Genomic DNA, 6,434 nt, shown 5'->3' with positions numbered 1-6,434 from the left:
TGTAACTTTGATTGTGAGAGATTTTGAATTGGATCATTGTGGAGCAACAGAAATCTGATCTTTTCTTGAGTACGGAGACAAAACTTTGCCAAAAAAGATAACAACAGTCACAACTGCATTCTTCCTCTCAAATCCAGCTCTAAAAGCAAAACTGACAAGTGTTGGCTTTGTTTCTTCACATGTCTGAGTCGAATCCCAGATGCTTCACAGTGTTTTACATTTCATCATGTTGTTTTTTGGGGGCTCATCAGTTTTCACAAGAATTTAAGATCACAGGCTTCTGAACCTCAATTGAACCTCCCGCTGTTTTCCATATATAGAGTGACGCGATCAAAATATGACGTGAGCTTAAAGCGGCCGACGTCTGTGTGTCAGTTTACGTTGACGGGATCCATTGCTACTGCAGGGAAGGTCACGTGAGTCTGCCCCCGAACTGACCCTCTCCTGGGAAGAGCCGGTCCCTCCAGTTTCCCCGAGACTTGTCAGTATGGGGTCTGTGTGAGAGAGAGAGTGGATTTCCTTCATGTGCTCAGTGAATATTTTCATCAAAGACAGCTTATAGAACCATTGGGGGGGGAGGGTGTGTGTGTGTGTGTGGGGTGGGGGGACAGTGATGTCTGTTAATGCCACTGCTACAGCAATCAGCCGTGACAAATTCTCCACAGACAGGGGAAGCTGCAGATGCTGTGAAACTTCTGGGAACTTGTCAACCCTAACTGTCGACAAGGTTCGTGCCACACAGACACTGTGTCGACGCCAGCTGGTGCCGAAATGTCAATGCCTGTGATTTCTGAAGATAGTTCATCGGGAGCTGCTTCCTGCAGAGTCACCGAGACGGAACGGGGACAGGAGGGGGGGGGAGGGGAGGGCGATCCAAACATTCTGCTTGACGTCTGACATTGACTGTTCCCAAAGTGTTGCACTGTCCTCGTACTTTCTGTTAATGTAATTTTGTCCTTGTTTTGGCTCGACTCCAGTGCAAAGCATTTCGAAACGACACGAGGACGTTGGGGGTGAAGCCGCTGACTTTCAGCTGGAAGGGTTTGGAAGGTGGTCACGTCCATACAAGGTGAGAAATGTTGGACTGGTTTTATACGTGACCCCTGTGATTTATACAGATGAGACAAGTAAGAAGGGTTTTCATAGCCAAGCTCGTCAGCTGACCTCAGTTTAACTGAGGCTACATCCACACCACTGTGTATGTAACACAAAGTGTAAGGCAAAGTGTTGCTAACGCTTTCTGTCATTAACGGTTCATGTCGTCGGCTGAAGAAAAGAAATCCCTTGTTCTGGCTTTCTCCAACGAAGCAACCAGCTGCAGAGTCGACCGTCTACTTCCTGTTAGTGTATGTGAATTGGTTAATGTTAGCATGGACGGAGATTTCCTCTGATACAAAGCTCAAACTCTTGTCTGAACGGGGCTCACTTTCATTTTAAAATGCCTGAGCATCTGCTTCACTAATTGAATCTGAAGGCTGCTGAAATAAAATAGCTTCCTACGAAATGACTGCTGTGTTTGCAAGATGCAATTAAAGACTTGAACAGTGAGAGTCAGCCGCGCTGGGAACAAACAACAACAGCAACATTTGTAAAGACGCCAATAGAGCTTGTTTTTCTGCCACGATCATGAGATTAAGATCATGATCATCTGTAAGTGTGCTGCCATGTTATATTCTTAAAATCTGAATATATCCAGGAACATATTCTAGCTTATTCTGTAGCTAAGTCATTATTCTATATTCCAAATTAAATTAAATTGCAAATGCTGATGAGGGAGATCCAGAAAGATGTAAGAAGTATTTTAAATATTCAACATTTTCACGTTCTTTTTTCGAGAGTTGGCATATATACACTGTTTTATGATTGATGACACATGTTCACAATTTCCTGTTAGTATGGACAAGTGTCGTTCCTGCTGTCGTTGTCTTTTATTTTACTGCCAAAACAGTATCCTGTCGTATTAAGATGAGTTGACACTGAATGTTAAGATAGCTTGCGGCTGTGGGCCACTTCAGACAATGATGTGCAAATGTGGCCCAAATATTCCAAAAACAAATGTGGGCCTGTTTCTTTTCAACATTGAAAGGTGCTGTAGGCAAAATGTAATCTGGACGTGAACCTTAAGTGGCCCAGATCTGGCAAACGGAAGCGGACTGCCAACGTGGGTGGGACGTGGGATGAAGGGAAATCTGGACCAAAACTATTTTAACAAATTTTAAAGTCATAATATTGCAATTTAAAGTTTTGACAATTCTTCTTTTAAATATCTAGGAACGACTAGACCTCTCTTGTACATTTTGTTGACTCGTGTACTCGTGTATATAATCCAAAAATGTTTCCCAACAATGTTCAAACCCTGACAAATGGATCCCGATTATTCATCACGTTTCGTCGCTGGCGCCGTCCCAGTAAACGCACCGGGGGACCAAGCAGCCCGAGAAGATTATGAGACAAGAAGTGGCGATGAAAACAACTCCCAGGATTCATTGCTGCCTCACAATGTCATCAAATAGAAATCTTTTATTACCATTTATTGTTTTGTCTCGAGAGTCATAGCGGCTGAAGCTACATATTGTACCTTAAAGTTCACGTTAACTTTTTTTATTTACTTTTCTCCCTCTATATGATTGAGTTGTTGTGCATTGAAGAAGAGAAAAAAAAAGCGCCTCAATTCCGATCCTGTTTATCTGATATGAACGTGGTCAGCACTTTAACCTCATATTCACTGTTTGAAATGAAATGGTGCTGGAGCACGGAGCCAAAACAATAAAGAATATGTCACTGTCCTTATTCTCTGAGTCCACGCTATACATCATGACCATAAAAGGGAAAAATACGATAACCCCCGCAGCCAGGCAGCCAACCCCAGCGCCATAGAAATATGATCAGTGTTACAAAGTGGCTCCAGCATATCTTTCCTTTTGGAGAATTTGCATTTAGAGTGCCGGGGTGTGCAGTCCAGCCCACATTCACTGCCCAGCCACGGAGCGGTGCAGCACGCCGACTGTAAACGATGCCAGCAGCAGATTAATGGCAACCATCGGGATTAACTAATTAGCAACACCGCAGGAAAGCAAACTACAGATGCTATTGCCTCTGACTCCCCACCCCCCCCACCCCCACCCCTCTCTCTCATCTGTGTGGGTGAGGAGAGAGAGAGGGGGAGGCTGCCGTGGTCTGATTAACGAACAGGGAGAAATATTGAAGCCTTATCTCTCCCTGTTCTCGGGGAAGTCATCATGAAAACTGTTGATAACGAAGTGTGCGTGCGTGTGTGTGTGTGTGTGTGTGTGTGTGTGTGTGTGTGTGTGTGTGTGTGTGTGTGTGTGTGTGTGTGTGAGGAATCCAGAGTGAGATTGGCCTCGAAAAATTGATTTGTTTACAAACAGCGAAAAAAATAAAGAAATAAATTGAGGGAAAGAATTACTAACAATTACAAGTTAGTATGAGGATTGGAATGCCGCAAAAAAACATGGCAAACAGCAGAGGTCCTTCCCTGGTGCTCTCCTGGCAGATATTCAATCTCTGGATATTAAACTGGATGAACTAAGAACCAGACTGGACGTCAACTGAGACATTAAGAACTGTAACGTCTTTGTTTTCACAGGGACATGTCCTGACCCCTCAGTCCTTGACTTGGACAGACTTCCTGCAGGACCTCACCACAAACTGTTCGGATTATCAACCCTCAAGAAAATCTACATCTGTCGGCTGCTTTAATTGCAGCTGGTGACTAAAGCAAAGCCAACTAGAAGAAATTGAACATGTCCTCAGCCAGGCTTGATCCAATCAGATCGAACCTTTTGTGGACAGTCGAGCACAAATCAGACATCATTGTTTAAGCTCTATGGACGGGCACGTTTTCAGGATTGGTGCTGATAAAAATATTGAGTGTGTCATGGGATACATAAGCAGATGTTTCTTGGAACTGTCCATTTCTAAAAGTATTTACCTTGAAGACGAAGAGGATGGCAAACATGGATTAGAGTTAAAATGATGCTGAGAGTCAATGCTGCTGTAACACGACAAATTCCCCATTACAAAGGGACAAAGCTTATCTCAACCTCATCTTATCCACCACAGCAAAGTTAGAAAACCAGACACACGAGGTGTTCTCAAACTACTTAATGTGTTCTGACAGACAACCAAAGCAAACGCTGACACAGTCTGTTTGCATTTGTTGCATTGGATATCACAGTTACACCATGAAGTTAATTCTTTTGGTGATACCAACGCAGGAAGGAATTAAAGGGACAACCTACTGCTTGGTAATATAAATAAAAATGGGGATGGTTAGACTTCCGGTTTAAACATCAGTGTGGATAACCTGCCAAGAAAATATGTGCAACATATGGCCGGAGACCTCACTATTTACCCTGATGTTAAATAACCAGACCACCGCAATTTTTCACCCAAGACGGTTTTTCTACCCCCTGTAATGCACACACGAGAAAAAAATACACTGACAAGTTGATCTTACTTAAAAAAAAGGATCAGGGTTATTGCCTTGAAAAATGTAAGTAAGTACAACATAGTCCTAACACGTAATTACTTCATATCTGCTATTTAATTTCACCAACTTTAGAAAACTTATTTAGCGGCATTTACTTTGATTTGTCAAGTGGTTCCGACTGAAAATGGCAAGTGAAATTGACTTGTTCTTTTAGCAGTTTAAGTAAAGATTATGTTTGTCCGACTTAACTAAATAGTTGTGTTGACTCAGTAGAATATAGGAAACTGAATGTCTGGGATAAATAAATTAAACAGACGTAAGAGTGATAAATTCCGACGATTATTTCTTAACAATAAGACTTTCTATCCTTTAAAATGAATCTTTAAATAAACATCAACTGGATTGTAACAAACATGTCAAGTACAGTAATATGTGAGTATGCATAGGTATTACCTTTTACACCATAATACCTCACTGATATTTGGAAAAGAAAAATTTCAACTTTTCAGACAGAATACAAACAAATAAAACCTAAATCACACAAACTTTAGTCTGATCTCCAAATACTCTCAGGAGCGGGTTGATGCTTACCCTCACTCGGAGGCTGGTTCAAAGTCATTCCAGCACTAAGCAGGAAGTCATTGACTTAAGTAAAGGTAGATGAGGCAGTTTGGGCAAAGTGGGAACAACAAAAGGTAAATTATAGCACTTCATCACAGAAAAAGAAAACTCCTGGTGCCCACTGAACAACATAAATCAGTGGAGGGGGGGTGCAAGGGATGGTTCAGCCTCTGAAGTCAAACACCATTCATCAACATCTCGGAGGGATAAATTACGGCTGTCAGCATTGGCAAGATTCAGAAAAACAGGGGATGCATTGTGGGTTCAGTTGCAGGGGGACGTTCACTCACACGCAACTGAGTGATTACTGAGCACTTTTACTTTGAAGGATTACGGCTGCTTTGACTTAAACACGGAAGATAACGAGCTCCTGACCAACACAACGAGGAAGTAACTCAGCTTGACGGAAGTTGGTGTAATGCTGTGACCTTTTCCGTGTTTTCTGCCGCCACCAGTCGACATCGCCACTGGTCACATAACAATACGGTTGTCAGGGAAACTGTGACAGCCGAGAGAGCGTGGAGGATACCAGAGACGTCTCTGCCACAATTGATTATGGCATTGATGGAAACGGGTTGACGGGCTCGACCGCATGCTGGCACACGCAGGCCTGAGTGGAGGGGCTCACAGAAGCTCGGCTCTATCACACGTCAGTCTCTCTGATCAACAGGGCGACAGATAACCTTTCTCCAGCAGATGAGAGTGATGTGAGATGAAAACTGGGAACGTGCCTGTGACTGATGCTGCGGCCAAGTCTGCGTCTCTGGAAACTGGCAAGTCCGGTCCTGCTATGTGTATGATGTAGTTATTGTGTAGTTTTGTTTTTGTTTTCCAGAAGATGACAGTGATCTCTTTCATGTACTTCATACTTTTACTCCATAACCTTTGCTTTGACTTATTTACCCGTTAATTAAAGAACTATTAACTTTAACTATTATAACTATTATTAACATCGGTTTCTTATGCCTCTGCACCGCCTACAGCCAGTGACCATTCAGGGATAGAGTGATTACATTTTGTTGGACAGAGGTCAAAGGTCAAGTTCGCGGTGACCTTACAAAAGTCACTTTTGTCCTTGTGAATGCAACATCCGAGGAACAACATGGTGACCTGATGTTCTTGTGATTGTGATATATCAGGAACACACATAGCGAATTTTGTTACATCTAGAACAAACATTCACACAAACATTCACACAAACATTCACACAAACATTCACACAGTGCATCTACGTGCTGGACGTTTTCTCTTTCACACATCACTCCCACACTGCCAAGGACATTTTGGGGTTCAGTTTCTAATGACACAGAATGGAGGAAATGGGAATTCCAATTGCAGACCCTCTGGTTAGTGGACGACC

General features: G+C 42.8%; 1 long non-coding RNA gene across 1 annotated transcript; it reads left to right on the top strand.

The window, feature by feature from the left end:
- The first annotated feature begins 608 nt into the window (after positions 1–608).
- Positions 609–5,962, top strand: LOC118121863. The gene is made up of 3 exons (XR_004698411.2): positions 609–727; positions 978–1,069; positions 3,608–5,962. It is a non-coding gene; the product is annotated as an uncharacterized LOC118121863 (long non-coding RNA).
- The last annotated feature ends 472 nt before the right edge of the window (positions 5,963–6,434 follow it).

Source organism: Hippoglossus stenolepis, chromosome 2 (genome assembly GCF_022539355.2).
Source record: "Hippoglossus stenolepis isolate QCI-W04-F060 chromosome 2, HSTE1.2, whole genome shotgun sequence".
NCBI lineage: Eukaryota > Metazoa > Chordata > Actinopteri > Pleuronectiformes > Pleuronectidae > Hippoglossus > Hippoglossus stenolepis.
This window is presented reverse-complemented; position numbering and strand designations above follow the sequence as displayed.